General features: G+C 43.5%; 1 long non-coding RNA gene across 3 annotated transcripts in view; it reads left to right on the forward strand.

Annotated features, from left to right (window-relative positions):
- The window catches only part of LOC137423813 (uncharacterized), a 60,919-nt gene extending 38,568 nt beyond the window's left edge, over nt 1–22,351 (forward strand). For 2 of the 3 annotated variants that reach the window (XR_013622780.1, XR_013622782.1), the window contains one exon: nt 20,885–22,351. This is a non-coding gene — a long non-coding RNA (uncharacterized LOC137423813). The remainder of the gene's footprint in view (nt 1–20,884) is intronic. The other variant, XR_013622781.1, reaches the window with a different exon arrangement.
- The last annotated feature ends 610 nt before the right edge of the window (nt 22,352–22,961 follow it).

The raw sequence follows: 22,961 nt of genomic DNA on the forward strand, positions 1-22,961 counted from the left end.
TTATTTATTAGACATTCTACAGACGTAAATGAATACTCGTTTTACTCTGCGCACTTTGCACGTCACGTTTAGCGAATGTCACCTCCCTGTGCCTTGTATTTATTGTGATTTAAAAAAAAGGCGTCCATACACCGACCTTGAGGCTCAATGTGCAAGCCACCGTCTACAATTCCAATGTAAGAGACATAATTACCCTTCTTTTGGGTCTTCGGAGTCCTCGGTTTATTTGGGACCTCTGGTTCATTTGGGACTTTTGAGTGTTCAAGCTCTTTTGCATCCTTGGGATTTTTTGGGTCTTTTGTGTCCTCTGGGTCATTTGAGTCTTTTGGGTCTTCTGGATTTTTGGGGTCTTCGGGTCTTTTCGGTCATCTTGGGTCTTTGGGGTATTTTGGGTCTTTGGGGTAATTTGGGTCTTTGGGGTCCACTGTGCCCTCAGAGTCTTTAAGGGTCATTTTGGTGTTTTGGATTGACATCCTACAGATGGAAATTAACACTCAGTTTACTCTGCGCACTTTGCACATCACGTTCATTGAATTTAACCTCCCTTTGCCGTGTATTTATTGTAATAAAAAAACGCTTCCGTACACCAAACTTGAGGCTCGGTTTGCAAGCCACTGTCTACAATTGCAATGTAAGAGACATAATTACTCTTATTTTGTGTCTTCAGACTCCTAAGGGTCTTTTGGGTTCTCTGGTTAATTTGGGTCTTTTGGGTGCTCAAGCTCTTTTGCATCCTTGGGATCTCCTGGTTCATTTGGGTCTTTGGGGTATTTTAGGTCATTTGAGTCCTTTGGGTCCTCTGCCTCTTTGGGGTCCTCAGGTCTTTTCAGTCATCTAGGTATTTTGGGTCTTTGGGGTAATTTGGGTCTTTGGGTTCCACTGGGTCCTCAGGGTTTTTCAGGGTCTTTTTGGTGTTTTGGATTGTTTGGTTCTGTGGGGTCATGAAAGATCTTCGGGGTATTTTGGGTTTTCAGGGACTTTTTGGTCTTCTGGGTCTTTTTGATTTTTGGGGGTCTTTGGGATATTTTGGGTCTCTGGGCTTTTTGGGTCTTTGGGGTCTTTTTGGTCTTCTCGGTCTTTATGGGTCTTTGAGATAGTTTGGGTCCTTGAGGTATTTAAGGGTCTTCTGGGTCTTTTGGATCTTCAGGGTATTTTTTAGTTTTCATGGTCTTTTGGGTCTTCTGGGTATTTAAGGGTCTTTGGATCTTCAGGGTTTTTGAGGTATTTGGGGTCTTTTAAGGGTCTTGCAGTCTTTGGGGTATTTGGGGGTCTTTTGGATATTTTGGGTCTTCGGGGTCTTTATGGGTCTTTGGGGAATTTGGAGTCTTCAGTGTCTTTTGGGTATTTATGGGTCTTCGGGTGTATTTTGGGTGTTTGGGGTCAATTGGGTTTTCAATGACTTTTCTGTATTTTGGGCCTTGGGGACTTCTGAGTTTTCATGGTCTTTTGTGTCTTTAACAGTCTACAGGGTATTTTGGGTCTTCGGGTATTTTGGATGTGTATGGTCTATTTGGTCGTTGGGGTCTTCTGGTTCCTTGAGGTCTCAGGGTCTTTCAGGTCTTTGGGTCTTACCAAAACTTTGGGTATTTGGGGTCCATCGGGTCTTTAGGGTCTTTTCAGTCTTTTGGCTCTTCAGCATATTTTGTGTCTATGGGGTATTTTGGGTGTTTGGAGCCCATTGTGTCTTTTTGGTCTTTTGTTTTTTTGGCTATTTTGGGGTATTTTATATTTCCAGAGTCCTTGTGGGTCTTCTGAGTCATTGTGGTCTTTTGGGTAATCTTTGTCATTTGGGTCCTTGGGGTTGTTTGGGTCTTTTGGATCCTCAGCATCTTTTGGGTCTTCAGGGTATTTTGGGTCTTTGGGGTCCATTGGGACTTCAGGGTCTTTTCAGTCTTTTGGGTCTTTGGGGTATTTTGGGTCTTTGGGGTCTTTGGGGTCGTTTGGGTCTTCATGGTCTTTTGGATCTTTAACAGTCTTCTGGGTATTTTTGGTGTTTGGGGCCCATTGGGTATTTGTCTTTTTGGTATTTTGGCTATTTGGGATCTTTTGGGTCTTCGGTGTATTTTGGGTCTTCAGAGACCTTGGGGGGTCTTCTGGGTCATTGGGATCTTCTGGGTTATTGATTGGGGTATTTTGGGTCCTCTGTATTTTGTTTCCTCTGGGGATTTTGGGTCTTCGGGCTCTTTTGGGTCTTCAGGGTCTTTTGGGTTTTCGGGATCTTTTGGGTATTTGGGACTCATTGGGTCTTCAGGGTCTTTTCAGTATTTTGGGTCTTCGGGGTATTTTAGGTATTTTGAGTCCATTGGGGGTCTTCTGCATCATTGGGGTATTTTGGGTCCTCTGGGTCGTTTGCGTCCTCTGGGGCATTTGGGTCCTCTGGGTTGTATGGATCCTCTGGGTTATTTGGGTCCTCTGGGTTGTTTGGGTCTTTTGGTTCCTCAGGGTCTTTTTTATCTTTCGGGTCTTCAGGGTGTTTGGGGTATTTTGGGTAGTCATGGTCATTTGGGTCTTTAAGTCTTCAGGGTCTGTTGGGTCTTTTGGATATTTTGGGTCTTCTGGGTTCTTGGGGGTCTTCTGAGTCCTTGGGGGTCTTCTGGGTATTTTGGGTCTTCAGGGTCTCTTGGGTCTTCAGCATCTTTTGGGTCATTTGAGTCTTATGTGTCTTCTAGGTCTTTTGAGTCATTGGAGTATTTTGCATCCTCGATCTGGATATTTGGGGTATTTAAGGGTCTTTGAGGTATTTAGGGCCTTAGGTGTAATTTGGGTCTTTGGGGTCCACTGGGTCCTCAGGGTCTTTAATGGTCTTCGAGGTCTTTTCGGTATTTTGGATTGTTTGGGTATTTGGGGTCTTTTGGATCTTTAAGTGTCTTTGGGGTATTTTTGGTCTTGCGGTTTTGGGTCTTTTTGATCCTCTGCCTTTTTGATCCTGTCAGTAACTGGGATATTTTGGGTTTTCATGGTCTTTTTGTTCTTTTTGATCCTCTGGGTCTTTTCGAGCCTTTCAGTAACCGGGATATTTTGTGTTCTCGCGGTATTTTAGGTCTTCAGGGTCTTTTCGGTTTTCGGCATATTTAAAGGTCTGTGGGGGTATTTTGGGTCTTTTCAGTCTTCAGGGTCTTTCCAGTCTTTGGGGCCTTTCTGGTCTTTGGGGTCTTTCTGGTCTTCAGGGTATTTAAAGGTCTTTGGGATGTTTTGTGGCTGTGGTGTATTTTGGATATTCAGGGTGTTTTGGGTATTTAAGGGTCTTGGGGTATTTTGGGTATTTGGCGTCTTTATGGGTATTTGGGGTATTTTGGGTCTTTAATACTTCAGGGTATTTTGGGTCCTCTGGATATTTTGGGTCTTCTGATTCCTTGGGGGTCTTCTGAGTCCTTGGGGTCTTTGGGGTCCTCTGAGATTTGGGTCCTTGGGGTTATTTGGGTATTTTAGATCCTCGGGGTCTTTGGGGTCGATTGGGTCTTCAGGGTCTTTTGAGTCGTTTGGTTTTTCTGGGTTTTTCCAGTCTTTTTAGGTCTTCAAGGTATTTTGGGTCTTCAGGGTATTTTGGGTCTTCAGAGTCCTTGGAGTCTTCTGGGTCCTTGGAGTCTTCTGGATCTTTTGTGTCTTTAACAGTCTACAGGGTATTTTTGGTCTTCGGGTATTTTGGGTCTTCGGGGTCTTCTGGGTCCTTGGAGTCTTTTGGATCCTCAGTCTTTTAGATATTTTAAACCGGTGGACACACAGTCATGTTCAAAGATTGCCCATTAAAGCCCCCCACTAAAATCCCTCCTCAAGCACAACTCAAGCACAACTGTTACGTGTTCCTCCCCGACCTCCTGGTCTCGGTATACCTCCGAACCCCGAGAGGAGCCACGGCAGAAAAATGTTATTCCGTGTCAAAATCAATATTGAAACCACACCAATGGTTATCAACAAACAAATAATATATTAACAACCACACAGGAATAACAATACAACAATGATAGCAATCAACCATACAATCCATATATCTTAAAATGGTACCATCTGCTAAGGTAACGTAACTCACTGCACTCGCAGGGAATGGAACAGAACACTTCTCAATGTCTCTATAACTCAAAGGTGATCCCGGCGAAGAGGCGATGAGGCGAAGAGGCGATGCGGCGAGTAATGAGGGGAAGGCAGAGCAAACCCACAGCAAACTGGCGGCGAAAAGGCAAATCCCCGAAGGCGCGAACCAGACGTGCACATTCACAGTTCAATCGGAACTGCAGCGTAATCTTCGAACGCCGCTTTGTGCACCCACATCTCCGGCGAATGACCGGAGGGTGAGACAAGCTGACGCGGCAAAACCTTTGTCAGTGAAGGACGCGCGAGGTTCAAAATGGCCGATGGCTCTTACGTGAGTCGAATCGACCTGGCGGGGAATTCTTCGAAACCTCAACGCCTATACCTTCATACGCAGGTTTTTAATCCTACAGCGATAACACCGATCGCAGGAAATCCCTTTCAAGGACTCAAAGTTCACTCGCGACGTTCGCTCGACCACGCTCGCTACGGAGCTTCAAGCCACGCGTCTCGTTCCATCTTTTTCATCACACCCCCCCCCCCCCCTTTTTTCCTCCCCTCTCTCTCTCGTCGTCTTCCGGTTCTCGATCCGGTTTCCTGTTTCATTAAAAATATTAACCCTTTTCGCCTTTTAACAACAATAACCTTACCTTTTAACAACAATCATCGCCGTTTCCTTCAAACCCCAATAATCTATCTATAATTCCAGTAATCTCTGTGTGTGTGTGTGTCTGTCTGTGTGTTTGTCTGTGACCGCTGTTTCTCGACAACCACGGGTCCGATATACTTGAAACTTGCCAGGTATATTGCTGGGGACCCGAGGATGTGCCTTTTCAAGGTTTCATATTAATCGGACAATTACTTACCGAGATATGTCCAAAAAACGCTTCAACCAATCAGAGAGCAGCGAGCTATCACGTGTGCCGAACGTGGCGATCAGACTCTGCCTCGGACGGCACATTTGACAGCGTATTCATTTATTTCACGTTGGAAAACTATGTTGCCGTTAAACTATGTTTTAAAACGAATTCAAACTGCGATTAAATTAAAACGATTCATCCTAACTGCGATTTGCGAACTTCCGGACAGTGACGACTGTCCGGCAGCACGCTTTCCGGCATCCAATCACAGAACGCTTTGTTGCGTAGGCGTGGCCGATGTGAGACGAGCGGAGCTGAGCGCGTTACGAGCTGACCGCCATTACGGTACGTAATTCGATTTCTTATGCGCATTATTTCTCCCAATTCATTCATCTCCCAATTTCTCCCAATTCAATTCGTATCACTAATAAAAACGAATTTGCGATTCATTCGCTTTCCTGCGCGTTTGTGCACGCGATGGCGATTGCTTTACCAAACTCCGGAAGCCGTTCGCTTTGGACCAAACCATTGCATGAGGGGGGGGTTCTGTGGTCGTTGCGAATGGACCAAACCATTCATGTAAATAGAGGGGGGGGATTGTCACTGTACTCGCAAGCCGTTCGCCGTTCGCTTTGGCGTTGCGAATGAACCAAACCATTTCATGTAAATAGAGGGGGGGGGGATATAATTTTAGATAGATATATAGTACGGGCATATATATAGTACGGGCATGCCCTAGTAATAATAATACATAATCAGAAATGTTTCAAGTGGATGAAAACCACACCCACGGAAGTGCCGAATCCGTAACAGTACCTATTTAAAGATGAATTAAGTACACATTGTCGTGGCCAAAAAATATTGCCACCCTTGCACTTTTTTCAAATAATCACCATTTATTCCACAAAATTATTGAAATCCAAAAAATATTTTGGTATCCACATATGTATTTCTTTGCTTTGCAGTGGAACAAAACAGAAAATGCTGAAAAAATTACTAAATCTTAGCTTATTCCACACAGAAATCCGAGAAGTTGTTAGAAAGAATTAGATTTCAAGCAGGTGATTCACCTTTACTTTGGAATTGAACTCACCTGTGGTGAGTTGCAGTTGCATGCAATATAAAAATCACTCATTCAACCAGTTTGAATAGAGAAAAGGAGTCATTTTGCTGTGGTGTGTCACTGTGTGTACAGCAATGAGCATGGAGAAAAGAAAGCAAACCAGAGAATTGTCTGAGGAGGTCAGACACAAGATTGTAGCCAAGCCTGGACAATCTCAAGGCTACAAGTTTTTCTCCAGACACCTTGATATTTCTGTGTCCACCGTACGCAATGTTATCAGGAAGTTTAATGCCCATGGCACTGTAGCCAATCTCCCTGGACGTGGCCGCAAGAGAAAATTTGATCGAAGATTGCAGCGAAGGATTGTTCGAATGATGGAGAAAGCACCTCGATAAAATAGAGTTTGCCAAAACACACCTGCACAAGCCAAAATCCTTCTGGGAGAATGTCCTGTGGACAGATGAGACCAAATTAGAGCTTTTTTGGGAAAGCACATAATCTCTCTCTTTACAGAAAACAAAATGAAGTCTTCAAATAAAAGATCACCTTCTTTACAGTCAAACATGGAGGAGTTTAGTGATGTTTTGGGGTTGCTGTGCTGTCTTTGGCACCGAGTACCTTGAATGTGTGCATGGCATCATGAAATCAGGAGATTACCAAAGCATTTTGGAGCGCAATGTTCAATCCAGTGTTAGAAAGCTGGGTCTCCGTCGAAGGTCATGGGTCTTGCAGCAGGACAATTACCCCAAACATACTTCAAAAATCAGCCAATAATGCTTCGACATAACGCTGGACTGTTCTGAAGTGGCCAGCAATGGGTCAAGACCTAAATCCCATTGAACACCTGTGGAGAAATCTGAAAACAGCAGTTGGGAAAAGGCACCCTTCAAATCTGGGAGAACTGGAGCAGTTTGCACAAGAAGAGTGGCCCAAACTTCCAGGAGAGAAGTGTAGGAATCTCATTCATGGTTATAGGAAGCGCTGGACTGCAGTTATTTTGTCCAAAGTCTGTGCTACCAAATATTAAGTCTTGTGTGTCAATAATTTTGTCAATGCCATTTCTTTTTATTTTCTGATTTAAAAGGATATATTAAGCTCTGAATAAATAAAAAAAAGGTTCTGTAATATTAACAGTAAAATAGCGAATTGTGGAGACCAAATACTTTTGTCAATTTCAACTTATTTTTAGAGAAAATTGTAAGTTATTTGAAAAAAGTGCAAGGGTGCCGATATTTTTGGCCATGACTATATATATATATATATATACAGACTTGGCATTTAATATGGAATATTTTTTTTCTTGACTTGGGTTTACTTTCTTAACTCAGTATATCAATCTAGTGAGTTTCTTTTACACTTTGGTGATTTATTTGTGAAAAGAACCATGTCACTGATTGTCTGTCGCAGCAAGAATTCAACAACAGGATTATATCACAGGTGGCGTGGCAAAATGTACGGACAGGTGCATTTGATGATTAGCTTCACATTCGGGTATTCAAGTGTTGTTGCATTCTGGATGAGTGGAAAACAACTGCTGCACGTCTCCAAAAGTTATTGCTGCTTCCTCTGGAGATGGTCCGTCAACTCGACAATGCTGTTTGCCATGGAGTGGTGGCTTTACGAAATTACGGCATGAAACAGCGTGCTATTGCTCGGCAGCATGGCATCACTCAAGGTCAGGTGTCAAAGATCCTGAAACGAAATGCTCAGAGGGGTGTCCCTACTCCAATACCGAGGCAAGGACGTCCCCGCAGAACCACAAGGAGGGATGATCGCCAGCTGCACCGGTTAGTCCGCAATGGCCGTACCAAGTCAGCTAATCGGCTTAGGGCTGAGTGGCAGCAACTGACAAATGTGCCTGTATCCAGAAGGCTAGTCAACCAACGACTGGTTCAAGCAGGCCATTGTGCCAGGCGTCCCCTGAGAAAGCCACGCCTGACCAGACAACACCGCCAGCGCCGATTGCAGTGGGCCAGAGAGCACCGTCAATGGCAGCCAGGACACTGGAATCACGTGATCTTCAGTGACGAGTCTAGATTTCTGGTCTATCGTCAAGATGGTCGCGTCCGAGTGTGCAGACAAGTGCATGAAGCCTACAACAAAGATTGTATAGTGCCAAGAGTCCAAGCTGGAGGTGGTGGGGTGACCGTTTGGGCTGCTTTTCATGCAGGGGGCAAAACTGACCTGGTTGTTCTGAATGGAAACCTGAACCAGTTCAAGCACAGGGCCATTCTGGAAGAAACATTGCTTCCATTTGCTCGTGCAGCCTTTCGAGGAAACTTTGTCTTCCAAGATGACAATGCACGGCCTCATCGTGCTCGCATGATCCAACACTTTCTTTCTGACCGTGGTGTAAAGCATATGGAGTGGCCTGCCATGTCCCCGGATATGAATCCGATAGAGAACTTGTGGGCAGAATTAACGCGTCAAATCGACCACTTGGACCAGCAGCTGACCTCTGTGCGTGAATTGCAGCAGTCTATTTTCAATGCATGGCAAGCGATTCCTGTCCAAACCTTGGCAAATCTCGTGAACAGCATGCCTCAACGTGTACGTGCTCTCCTGAATGCTCGTGGGGGTTACACGAAGTACTGAACTGTAATTTTACTGTCCGTAATCCCAGTCGTAATTAAACTTTTGTTTTTGTTAAAAAAAAATTTGGCTAATGTGCAAAATAAAGAGATACGTCTGGAAAACGTACAGAAGTTTAACACAGTACTGTCCATGAATTGAGTTCGATATCAGTTTACATCACTTTCAAGGATCAATTTATTTGTTTCGAAATGTCAAATGTGGTTTTTGTTTCTTTTAAAGGTCACATTAACAAAATCTAGAATAATTTCAACATAATTCCAATGAACTTTTGGTTCTAAGACATCTTGAAAAGTAAGTTCACCCCCACAAAAAAAAGATTCCATATTAAATGCCAAGTCTGTATCTACAGACTTGGCATTTAATATGGAATATTTTTTTTTTCTTGACTTGGGCTTACTTTCTGAACTTGGTATATCAATCTGGTGAGTTTCTTTTACACTTTGGTGATTTATTTGTGAAAAGAACCATGTCACTGATTGTCTGTCGCAGCAAGAAGTTAACAACAGGATTATATCACAGGTGGCGTGACAAAATGTACGGACAGGTACATTTGACGATTGGCTTCACAATCAGGTATATAAGGGTTGTTGCGTTCTGTATTAGTGGAAAACAACTGCTGCACGTCTACAAAAGTTATTGCCGCCTCCCCTGGTGATGGTCCGTCAACTCGACAATGCTGTTTGTCATTTAGTGGTGGCTTTACGAAATTCCGGCATGAAACAGCGTGCTATTACTCGGCAGTATGGCATCACTCAAGGTCAGGTGTCAAAGATCCTGAAACGAAATGTTCAGAGGGGTGTCCCTACTCCAATACCGAGGTCAGGACGTCCCCGCAGAACCACAAGGAGGGATGATCGCCAGCTGCACCGGTTAGTCCGCAATGGCCGTACCAAGTCAGCTAATCGGCTTAGGGCTGAGTGGCAGCAACTGACAAATGTGCCTGTATCTAGAAGGCGAGTCAACCAACGACTGGTTCAAGCAGGCTATCATGCCAGGCGTCCCCTGAGAAAGCCACGTCTGACCAGACAACACCGCCAGCGCCGATTGCAGTGGGCCAGAGAGCACCGTCAATGGCAGCCAGGACACTGGAATCATGTGATCTTCAGTGACAAGTCTAGATTTCTGGTCTATCGTCAATACGGCCGCGTCCGAGTGCGCAGACAAGTGCATGAAGCCTACAACGAAGATTGTATATTGCCAAGAGTCCAAGCTGGAGGTGGTGGGGTGACCGTTTGGGCTGCTTTTCATGCAGGGGGCAAAACTGACCTGGTTGTTCTGAATGGAAACCTGAACCAGTTCAAGCACAGGGCCATTCTGGAAGAAACATTGCTTCCATTTGTTCGTGCAGCCTTTCGAGGAAACTTTGTCTTCCAAGATGACAATGCACGGCCTCATCGTGCTTGCATGATCCAACACTTTCTTGCTGACCGTGGTGTAGAGCATATGTAGTGGCCTGCCATGTCCTCGGATATGAATCCGATAGAGAACTTGTGGGCAGAATTAACGCGTCAAATAGACCACTTGGACCAGCAGCCTGCCTCTGTGCGTGAATTACAGCAGGCTATTGTAACTGCATGGCAAGCGATTCCTGTCCAAACCTTGGCAAATCTCGTGAACAGCATGCCTCAACGTGTACGTGCTCTCCTGAATGCTCGTGGGGGTTACACGAAGTACTGAACTGTAATTTTACTGTCCGTAATCCCAGTCGTAATGTAAATTTTGTTTTTGTTAAAAAACATTTTTGGCTAATGTGCAAAATAAAGACATACTTCTGGAAAACGCACAGAAGTTTAACACTGTACTGTCCATGAATTGAGTTCGATATCAGTTTACATCACTTTCAAGGATCAATTTATTTGCTTCGAAATGTCAAATGTGGTTTTTGTTTCTTTTAAAGGTCACATTAACAAAACCTCGAATAATTTCAACATAATTCCAATGAACTTTTGGTTCTAAGTCCTCTTGAAAAGTAAGTTCACCCCCACGAAAAAGATATTCCATATTAAATGCCAAGTCTGTATGTATATATATATATATATATATATATATATATATATATATATATATATATATATATATATGTATATATATATATATATATATATATATATATATACACGTGTGTGTGTGTGTGTGTGTGTGTGTGTGTGTGTGTGTGTGTGTGTGTGTGTGTGTGTGTGTGTGTGTGTGTGTGTGTGTGTGTGTGTGTATTTCCTTTCGCATCTGCGTAATATCTCAGGCACCTTTTGAGCTAGGAAGCTGATCTTTGGACACGACCAAGTGATTTGGCTGTAAAGAGTATTTTTGATTTTCTGATACATCAATTAATCGATTCATTATTCAATTATTCGATTAATGGCTTGATTAATTAATTGTTTTAAAGTTACAGATTCGGATGAACCGCTGGTGATTTAGGTATTATATTAGCCAATGATTATTAATTTAATTATTTTACCATTATTATTTATTTTAATTACGCAATTAACCAATCAATTATTGTGCACCACGCCCTCCCAATACCGTCTGTGTGCTTCCGTGTGCTGCAACACCCATGTTAAGATGCTTGTTTCCGGTCTACTGGCATTGGTTGGTGGATGCTAAAGATCCCACTGTGTCCTTCGTGAAGAGTAGGTGAGTTATCGCAAAGAGTAGGCGTGCTATCGCAAAGAGTATCCGAGCTATCACGAAGGATAGGTGTGCTGTCGTGAAGAATAAGTGAGTTATCACGAAGAGTAGCCGAGCTATCGTGAAAAGTATGCGAGCTATCACGAAGAATTGGCGTGCTGTCACAATGGGAGGTAAAGTTATCCTGAAGAGTCGTCGAGCTATCCTGAGGAGTGGGCGCGCTATCCTGAAGAGTAGGTGCACAATCCTGAAGAGTAGGTGCACAATCCTGAAGAGTAGGCGTACTATCCTGAAGAGTAGGTGCACAATCCTGAAGAGTAGGCGCGCTATCCTGAAGAGTAGGCGAGCTGTCCTGAAGAGTAGGCGAGCTGCCACGAAGGTAGATGAGTTATCGCAAAGAGTAGGCCAGCTATCATGGAGAGTAGGGGAGTTATCGTGAAGAGTAAGCATGCTATCACAAAGGTAGAAGATTTCTTGCAAAGAGTAGCCGGGCTATCATAAAGGTAGGTGAGTTGTCGTGAAGAGTAGGTGAGCTATGACGAAGAGTAGGCAAGTTTTCGAAAAGAGTAAGCCAGCTATGAAAGAGTAAGCCAGCTATCGAAAAGAGTAGGCGAGTTATCGCAAAGAGGGGGTGAGCTATCACGAGAAGTAGGTGAGTAATTGTGAAGAGTCCCTATAATTAGATATATTGAGCTTTAATAGACCCAACTTATATCACTGAACTTCATGATACTAAACTTAAATTAATAACTTTACTACACCCAACAAACATTACTGAACTTTACAACACAAAGTATAATACTGAACTTTACTACACCCACTAACATTACTTAACATTACAACACCCAACAAACATTAATGAACTTTACTACACCCAACAAACATCACTGAACATTACTACACCCAACAAACATTACTGAACATTACTACACCCAACAAACATTCCTGAACATTACTACAACCACCAAACATTACTGAACTTTACAACAACCACTAAAATTACTGAACTTTACAACACCCAACTTACATTACTGAACTTTACAATACCCAACTTACATTGCTGAACTTTACAACACCCAACAAACATTACTGAACATTACTACACCCAACAAACATTACTGAACATTACTACACCCAACAAAAATTCCTGAACATTACTACAACCACCAAACATTACTGAACTTTACAACAACCACTAAAATTACTGAACTTTACAACACCCAACTTACATTACTGAACTTTACAATACCCAACTTACATTGCTGAACTTTACAACACCCAACAAACATTACTGAACATTACTACACCCAACAAACATTACTGAACTTTACAACACGCAACTTGCATTACTGAATTTTACAACACCTAACAAACATTACTGAACTTTACAACACACAACAAACATGACTGAACTTTACAACACACAACAAACATGACTGAACTTTACCCAATCCAACAAGCATTACTGAACATTACTACACCCAACTTACATTACTGAACATTACTACACCCAACTTACATTACTTAACATTACTACATTCAACTAACATTACTGAACTTCACGACACCCAACTTAAATTACGGAACTTTAAAACACCCAACAAATATTACTGAGCTTTACAACACCCTACTTACATTACTAAACTTTACAACACCCAACAAATATTACTGAACTTTACAACACCCAACAAACATTGCTGAACTTTACAACACCCAACTTAAATTACTGAACTTTACAACACCCACCAAACATTACTGAACTTTACACTACCCAACTTACATTGCTGAACTTTACAACACCCAACAAACATGACTGAACTTTACTCTACCCAACTTACATTGCTGAACTTTACAACACCCAACAAACATTACTGAACATTACTACACCCAACAAACATTACTGAACTTTACTACACCCAACAAACATTCCTTAACTTTACAACACCCAACAAGCATTACTGGACTTTACAACACCCAACTTAAATTACTGAACTTTACAACACCCAACAAACATTACTGAACTTTACAATACCCAACTTACATTGCTGAACTTTACAACACCCAACAAACATTACTGAACATTACTACACCCAACAAGCATTCCTGAAATTTACAATACCCAACTTACATTGCTGAACTTTACAACATCCAACAAACATTACTGAACATTACTACACCCAACAAACATTACTGAACATTACTACACCCAACAAGCATTCCTGAAATTTACAATACCCAACTTACATTGCTGAACTTTACAACACCCAACAAACATTACTGAACATTACTACACCCAACAAGCATTCCTGAAATTTACAATACCCAACTTACATTGCTGAACTTTACAACATCCAACAAACATTACTGAACATTACTACACCCAACAAACATTACTGAACTTTACTACACCCAATAAGCATTACTGAACTTTACCCTTTGCTCCCATTCTGTGGGTTCATCGATTTGCTCCATGTCGTTATTCTATTCCACGAACATCGATACTTGAATGGAACAAAATCAAAAGCTCATTTTAAATACAATACGGTATCCCCAATGTCCGAACACAGAGGGTATCACGCCATATAAATCCTCCAGAGGGCGGTAAAGGTCGTTCGTTTGGCATTGGGACCTTCAGCGGATTACATTGGGGTGACAAAATGATCGCAAAATGGTCACGAAACAGAAACATCGACTCGGTTCGATAAACACAGTTTGCTGACAATTTACCAAAAACCTGTTTAATTCGTCTTTTTGCATCACTTCTTTATTAATGGATTATTGCTTGTTAATTTGGTACAGACTACAAATCACTATTGTCCTGCACTGAGCCAATAATCTGCGTGGGAGTGATGAACTTGTCCAGGAGGGGTCGCGGGTGTGCGAATGTGCGGGCGTGGGAATGTGTGAGCGTGGGAATGTATGAGCATGGGAATGTATGAGCATGGGAATGTGTGAGCGTAGGAATGTGTGAGCGTAGGAATGTGTGAGCGTGGGAATGTGTGAGCGTGGGAATGTGTGGTTATGGGAATGTGCGCATGTGCGGGCATGGGAATGTGTTGGCGTGGGAATGTGTGGGCTTGGGAATGTGTGAGCATGGAAATGTGTGAGCGTGGGAATGTGTGGTTGTGGGAATGTGCGAGCGTGGGACAGTGTGGTTATGGGAATGTGTTGACGTGGGAATGTATGAGCCGGGGAATGTGTGAGCGTGGGAATGTGTGGTTATGGGAATGTGCGAATGTGTGGGCATGGGAATGTGTGGTTATGGGAATGTGCTGGTGTGGGAATATGTTGGCATGGGAATGTGTGAGCGTGGGAATGTGTGAGCGTGGGAATGTGTGGTTATGGGATTGTTTGGGCGTGGGAATGTGCGAGCGTGGGAATGTGTGAGCGTGGGAATGTGTGAGCGTGGGAATGTGTGGGCGTGGGAATGTGTGGTAATGGGAATGTGCGAATGTGCGGGCATGGGAATGTGTTGGCGTGTGAATGTGCTGGTGTGCAAATGTGCGGGTGTGCAAATGTGCGCGTGTGCAAATGTGCTAGTGTGTGAATGTGTGGGTATGTGAATGAGTATATGTAACCTGGTCGACCCGTTTCCCTGGAAGCTAAATCATAAGTTTGTGTTTTTCCGTTTGGATCATCCAGGAACAATTCTGATTAAAGTGTTATTTTCTGTGTGCTGATCTCACCTGTCTCTCTTCCTCTACATTAAGACTTTTTCTTGTAGACTTCGTTGAGGCTCATGTAACAGCTAACACTTAGAACATATTATAATAAAGGGAGGGGGGAGAGAGAGGGAAACACAACAACAGTAGAGAACAGGGACATCAGCAGAGTAGAGAACAGGGACATCAGCAGAGTAGAGAACAGGGACATCAGCAGAGTAGAGAACAGGGACATCAGGAGATCTGTGGAAGGGAGAGGGCCGAGGCGGAGGTACATGGGATAAACAAATTGACACTACTAGGACTTTCAAGAAAAAAACCTAATTTGAAAAAGGTAAATTTGGGGTGGATTAACGGGGGTAGAAAAGATCAACGTTTTGGATAGGGGAAGATAAGAGATGTTGGTGAACAGCTGTTTTGAAGACCTGGAGGGAGGCATGGGATGAAGAGAGTGTTGGAGTTTCTTCTAGAGACAGAAAAAAGAGGAACTGGAAGGACAATCGGTAGAGCACATACCTCCACCAGGCTGAATGTTTATGTTTTGTATCCCACTGATAGGCCGGATCTGGATTCGGACCTGAACCAAAATCTAATCGGCTTGTTGTTGGTTGGTTACCTGACCAACTCGTCCACCACGTTTAGTCATAAGTCGTCCATAACCTTTTGAGATATCGTGCTCTGTATCGGTTTTAGCTCTATCTCTCAATGGTGAATAATCACTTTAAAAATTCTGCTGGCCGGATCCGAATCTGGGTCTTCAACAAAATCTAATCATTTTGTCCGTGTCACATACACTACCTGTCTGCCAAATTTCGTCCGAATCTGTCCAAAACCTTTTGAGATATCTTCACAGACAGACACAAACAAACAAACAGGCAGACAGGGGTGAAAACATAACCCCCATCCACCTTTGGAGGTAATGAAAGAGTAAAGGTGAGCAGTGTCTTAATTTTGGCAGGTTCACCAGAAGGGGGTTGCTGGCAGACGTTGTGTGTCCTGCGGAAATATTGGGGGGAGAGAGCAGGGGGTGCAAGGCCAGAGAGGAGTCTGCAGAAGCCAGAAAGACCACCAACCTGTCTGTAATGAGAGAACGAAAGACCTTCAGAATCAGCTTCATCGTGGGAGATACCAATGATTCTGAAAGCTTTGGTTTCAATGATTCTGAGGCAGGAGCACCAGCCCAGAGGGAAGAGCAGTCCTCTCCTCTAATGATATCCAGGAAATCTGCAGGCATGGCTCGTGGACTTCCTTGCCGGTCGTAGTCAACATGTGGTACTAAATGGAATTCTCTTATCTCCCCTTCCTGTTCAGGCTGGAGTTCCTCAAGGCAGTTTTCTGGACTCTGTGCTTTTTCTGGTCTTCATCAATGATCTCTCTGACTCTCGAGAAAATCCTCTCTATCTCTTTGCTGATGACCCCACTCTCTGCCACTCCACATCTCATCCCTCAGATTGGCAGACATCAGCCTCCTCACTCTCTGCAGAGCTGGACAATATCACAAACTGGTCAAACAAGTGGAACATGTCTTTCAATCCTGACAAATCTCACACTCACTTTGTCTCTCCATGAAGTTCGTCTGGAAAACCCTCCCATCTACTTTCTCAACAATCCTCTCGAAGAAGTCCTGTCACTCAAGCTTTTGGGTCTCACTATCTGCCGTGATCTTTCCTGGGAAAACCATATTTCTAAGGTGGCCTCCAAAGCCAGTCGCAGACTGGGCATTCTTCGTCATGTGAAGTCCTTTCTGGGTACTTCTGAGCTTCTCACCACATACAAATCTTTCAACTGCAGCTCAATGGAGTACTGCTCTCCATTCTGGGCTGGGGCTCCTGCCTTACATCTAGCTTGGCTTCACCCTGCAGAAACCAAGGTTTTTAAAATCATTTTCTCCTGTGATGAAGCTGATTGTGAGGGCCTTTACTCTCCCACCACAGGCAGGTTGGTCGTCTTTCTGTCTTCTACCGACTCCTCTCTGTCCTTGCCTCCCCCTGCTCTGTCTGTGCTCTGTCCCCCAAAGAATCCTGTAGGACGCACAAGATCTGCAAGCAAGCCTCTTCTGATAATACTGCCAAAATCAAGACCCTCTGCTCACCGTCACTCTTTTATTGCTCTTTTTTTCTCCCGCCCTGGAACAAACTCCCACACTTTCTTCAATCCCACTCCTCCCTCCAGGTCTTTAAAACAGCTGTTCACCACCATCTCTTATCTTCCCCAATCCAAAACCTTGATTTTTTTTCTACCCCCGTAAATACACCCCAAATCCACCTTTTTCCATTTCCTTTTTCTTTCCTGGCAGTCCTTGTAGTGTCCATCTTATTTATCTTGTGTACCCCACCCGCAACGCTCTCCCTTCCACAGATCTCCCGATGTCCCTGTTGTTGTGCTTGCCTCTCTCTCCCTCTCTTGTCTCCCGCTCTCTTTATTATATGCTCTACATGTTAGCTCTTACACACGAGCCTCGTCTTTAAATACAAAGAAAAAGTACTTCATGAAGCTATGGATGAAATCTTTGTATGTGGTGAGGAGCTCAGGTGTGCCAAGGAAGGACTTCGCACGACGGAGGATGCCCAGTCAGCGTCTGGCTTTGGAGGCCAGATTGGAATTGTGGTTTTCCCAGGAAAGATCATGGCAGATAGTGAGACCCAAAAGCTTGAGTGACAGAACTTCTTCAAGAGGATTGTTGAGAAAGTAGATGGGAGGGTGAGTGAGTGTGAGATTTGTCAGGATTGAAAGACATGTTCCACTTGTTTGCCCAGTCTGTGATTTTGTCGAGGTCTTCAGAGAGTGAGGAGGCTGCAGACTGCCGATCTGAGGGAAGAGGAATGGAGCGGCAGAGAGTGGAGTCATCAGCAAAGAGATACAGAGGATTTTCCAGAGAGTCGGAGAGATCATTGATGAAGACCAGAAAAAGCATAGGGCCCCAAACACTGCCTTGGGGAACTCCAGCCTGAACAGGAAGGGGAGATGAGAGAATTCCATTGAGAGCCACACAAATTGAGCTGCAAAGATACTGCAATATTGACTTTGTTGTGTAAAATTTGAGGCTCATTGAGGAATGAGATCATAGAATGGATCAGGACCTAACAGAATAAAAGGAGCAGTCCAAAGAGAGGAAAGAAACACACCAACAGCAGGGTTGAGGGACAAAATAGAGGGAGACTTGGATAAATAAGGGATGTATATAAAAATGATCAGGGCTAACGATGGATGCAGGGAGAGGACAACATGTATACAAAAGGAAACTCTCAGGAAGGAAAAACTGGAACCCAAGAAAGAGGTGTGTTTGGAGGGGGGATGATTTGAGATGGTGGTTTTGAGAACAGCAGTCTTGAAGACCTGAAGGGAAGGATGAGATAGAAGACAGTGTGGAAGTTGGTTCCACAGGTGGGGAAAAATAAAAATAAATGAGTGGAGGTGAGCAGTGATCTTGGATTTTGGGAGTTCCACCAGAAGGGGGTTGATGGTGGACCATGTGAGCCCTGCATAAACCTGGGTCGGACAAAGCAAAGAAAGAGCATAGGGTGCAAAACAGAAAGGAGGTGGTAGGCGACAGAGCAGGATGTGAGGCAGGGACGCCAGCACAGAGGGGAGAGCAGTACTCCATCACGCTGTGGATGAAGGCTTTCTAGGTGGATACTAGTTCAGGTGTGCCAAGGAAGGACTTTGTACGACGGAGGATGCCCAGTCAATGACTGGCTTTGGAGGCCAACTTTGAAATGTGGTTTGCCAAAGGAAGGTCATGGCTGAGAGTGAGACCCAGGAGTTTGAATGATTGAACTTCCTCAAGAGGGATGTTGAGAACGTAGATGGGAGGATTTGTGGTACGGTCCTTTCGGAGAAAGAGTGAGTGCGGAGGATTTCATAGGGTTAAAAGACATATTCCAAGGGTTTGACTAGTTTGTGATTCCACCAAGGTCAGAATAGATGGAAGAGGCTGCTGCCTTTCTATCGGAAGGACGAACGATGTTACGGTAAAGGTTGGAATCATCAGCAAAGAGATAAAGGGGATTTTCCAGAGAGTCAAAGACATCATTGATGATAAAGAGAGTCAGAGACTTTGTTGGAGTTCATCGTTGAAAATGCAAGGACTTCTACAAATGTGCACTGTTCTGGTCCGAGGCTGAGGCAGTGGAAACAGCAAGCCACATCACATACCTGGCCGTCTCGAATTACGAGGACTGTTCATGACAGGTTGGGTTGGAATCCCATCAGACTTTTCAGTGATTCGAACAATTTGGGATCACTATAACACATGGTGTTTCACGTTACTTCTTTTTACTATAAAAATGTGCTCAAGCACACCAGAACAGCTTGATTGGCATCTTCACCACAACAACAAGAGGGACTACTTCTCCAATCACGTGACAGGGGAGGCGTATCACCTGCGTTGAATAGGCGTGTCTTTCACTACCAACTTTTACCAAATCAGGTGGAAGGCCTGGCTCACTTCAACGTAATTTGAAACAGCCAATGCATCCCGTCCGATATTTGCATACCAAAACAATTTGGTAATGGAACTCTCAGGTGCAGGCTAAATTTATATGGTACATTAGCTGGGAACATAATTTAAAATAAATACTTTACGTACATGGATCCTTATAGTCCATGCACTGGCAGGACATTAGTGCTCTCTGGTGAACATGGAAGGTAATAAACCACATCGCTGATGATGTATCCTTTCAAAGGAAGAAGTGTCGGTTTGGGCCCGCAGTTGCGTGCGATATGCGCCGTCATATTTTCCTTAGTGAAAGATTCCCCTGATGAATGATCACTTCTATAATTACAATCTAAGATGTGCCCAGACCTGGTGATGCATTCCCAAAGTACTTTGCCAGTTCTTTTTTCATTCCTCGAAGCCCATTCTTTGGTAATGGCTCATTCCGTTCTCATCTGTCGCTTGCCAAAACAAGCCCACCCGCTGATGGAAACACAGAAGATACTGCGGGCACCATCGCATGCAATAAATTGCAAAAAAATAAATAAATAAAAACCACCCTGAAGCTTGCAGAAGCAACTGCATTTATTTATTTATTTCATATTTTGAGCTTTTGCTACAAATAGTCGGACAAATCTAATTATGGAAGGACAATAATTTGGAACACCTGATACATGGTTTGCTTCTTTAATCAATCCACCTGAACATGCGGTTACGATGGACATTGCTTAAAGCAACATTTGATCATTTCAGACAGGCCAGAGCATGTGTGTGTACTTGCGTGTGCTCATGTGCCCAACCATACGTTGTACACGTCTCTATCCCGTGTGTGTGAAGCGAAAAGTGTGGTTAAGCAATTGTTTCACTTTGTCTGTCTGTCTACAAAGGACGGTTTATGTTTCAGGTATTTTGAACATGAATCGGAAAACCAACCTGTAGTTTAACAGTACTTTGGCTCTGAATTTGTCCCGTTCGCACATGGACAGAGAGGAGTAACATATTTTTACTCTGTCTGTCTGTCTGTCTGTCTGTGAAACAAGTTTGAAAATCATTCCAAACAGGAAACTTACTGTTTTTAAGGATGTCATAAAGGACACAAGCAACAGGCATGAAAAACGAACGCAATCATGTTAAATAAGGTGGTGTAAAAGACGCTGTATCAACGGCGGTATACTTTCAATGAAACGTTTTCCAACAACCTTAAAAATCATTATTTTATTTCAAATTAATTGCATACCTGAACACTGTAGAACACAAATGGGCTTCTTGGCACTTTCAAAAACATAATGTGGACCAATCAAATTTGCTGCTCGCAGACCCCACCCATGTCCTTGTTTCTCAAGACCTCAAGACTGCGCAGGTTGACGTGTTCTATGAACTCTCTAGTCCCAATATAATCTTTATTTAGCCAAAAATATTATACACATAAAAAACTTTAAACTCTCTCCTTCCACGTTGTCTCCTTGCCCTCTTTAAAATGTTTTCCGCCACCATCACACCCACCCTCCATTCCAACCCCTTTCTCTTCATTTTCCAATTCATATTTTTGGTTCACGAGTTATCAAACAGAGTGACCGCTATATTCGCCATGGGTGTGTGTCTGTCTGTCTGTCCGCAGCATAACTACCCGATGATATCATCCGATCTTGATGAAACTTGGGTGGGAGGTCGATATCATGATCCAGTTGTGTCCTGCCTCGAGTGGGCGTATTGCGCCCATTGTGGGCGGAGCCACGCCCGAAAAAGATGTCTTTTTAGGGGGTAATCGAGTTCAAGCTACATCTTCTCCGAGGGGTTTGGTGGAATCCGACAGGGGTTTTGATATTTAGTTAGGCCAATGTCATGTGTCTAGTCCCACGGAGCTCGATTTTTCATTTTCGCCCCAAGGTCAAGGTCACAAGGTCACGAAATTTAGAAAAGTCGATTTTTGATGGTTTTATTACAATGTTCGCTTCCTGATAGGGTGAAATGTCGTACATGTTCTTATTTTATCACATACATCATGAAATACAAGTTTTCCAACAAATTTCAGAATCTTCGACCTTTGAAGGTCACAAAGGTCAAATTTTCAAAGTTGTCGGAATCGAACCGAATTTTTGGTATTGTGTAGCTAACTAACCTCATAACTGATTATACATTATTTTATATCTCATTTCAAGGTCAGTAACCTTCGTTTTGACATTTCAAGGTTAGAAAGGTGAAATTTTCAAAGTTGTCGGAATCGAACCGAATTTTCGGTATTGTGTAGCTAACTAACCTCATAACTGATTATACATTATTTTATATCTCATTTCAAGGTCAGCAACCTTCGTTTTGACATTTCCGGGCCTGGCCTGTCCGGGCCTGTTTCGGTTATAGTCCGTCCTTTGTCATTGAATACCGCTCGCTCGTGAACCATCGTCATCCCCTGACTTGTCAATATCTATGAAGGAAGTGTGACCGCTCACCTAGCGGATGAGGTATCTGCTCCCTGTTGAGGATGGTCAACCAGCCAGAAACACGTGCACTCAATTGATGCTTCCCTGAGTGCTCTGGGCCCAATATTGAGGACTAAATGTGAACTCCTCACACATGTAACACGTGCAGATCGCCCAATAGGAGGCAGCAGTGAAGAGCTTCTGCAATGGCAGCCTGCTTCCACCCTAGAACCTACACAACTTGTGGTTTGCCCAATCTGCTCTCAAAAACTTGCCATTTGTGCCACAGACCGGATAGTACGTGGCAAGTGTACCACCTCCTAGTCCGAATCCAGGTGGAAAAGGCCAGTATAGTACTTGGATTATTGTCTCCTGAACTGTTCAGAAAGTAACTTTGTCATGTTTTTGACGGAATTCTCTCAAGGGGAAGAGCATGCAAAAATGTTCTTTGTGAATCAATGTTTGTTCAACTTGCTTTCATCAAAATGACATTGCTATTGCATCTAGTCAGTGTTTCAGAAACAAAACGTACAAAAAATTGACTTACCATATTCATTTCTGGGCAAGGTGTGTGTGTGTGTACACTTTGGCCTGCTTTATGTAAGTTATGCTGGATGTTTACAAAAAGGGTTGGGCTGAGTCATCCCCAATAAATATATTGCTCTGTATGTGCTGGCATTTCTCAACGCAATGGTTTGAATACCAAGTGGTGCGTCACTTGTTTCTGACACTCACATGGTTTTATTTTTTTTTACAGAGCTTACCCTGCAGAAGGTCAATGGCCACTCTAGGCGGGGCTACTCAGGGAGAGTTTGAGAGAGCAGAAGAAGACATTAACATTCCTCTAGAATTGCAGGAGGTTGTAGGATGAGTTAAGGTAGGACACTGACTAGGAAGGAGTTCCAGAGTGGAGCAGCATGAGGAAACATGTTGGAGGAATATGAAACAGTGTAGGCCTTAGGGATAGATACGGTGTAAGGATGTGAAGAAGCTGCAAAACATGTGGAATGTATGAGGCTACACTCAAGGGGGAATAAGGGAAGAGACACCTTCAGAGCACCTTGCATGATAATATCTGTAGAAGAGACTTAACATAACTACAGAACATCGGATGGAAAGAGGCTCCAACAATGATGTCAAGTCATGATGCCTTACCAGGTTGACAGCAGGCTGCTGGATCGTGTCAAGGAGAGGAAGATGACAAGCAGGTATACCAGCCCAAATATCGGAACAATATTCCATAAAAGAGGTACAGTGGCCTTATATTTATCGGAGGGA

Source organism: Myxine glutinosa, chromosome 3 (genome assembly GCF_964187855.1).
Source record: "Myxine glutinosa chromosome 3, kmMyxGlut1.1, whole genome shotgun sequence".
Taxonomy (NCBI): domain Eukaryota; kingdom Metazoa; phylum Chordata; class Myxini; order Myxiniformes; family Myxinidae; genus Myxine; species Myxine glutinosa.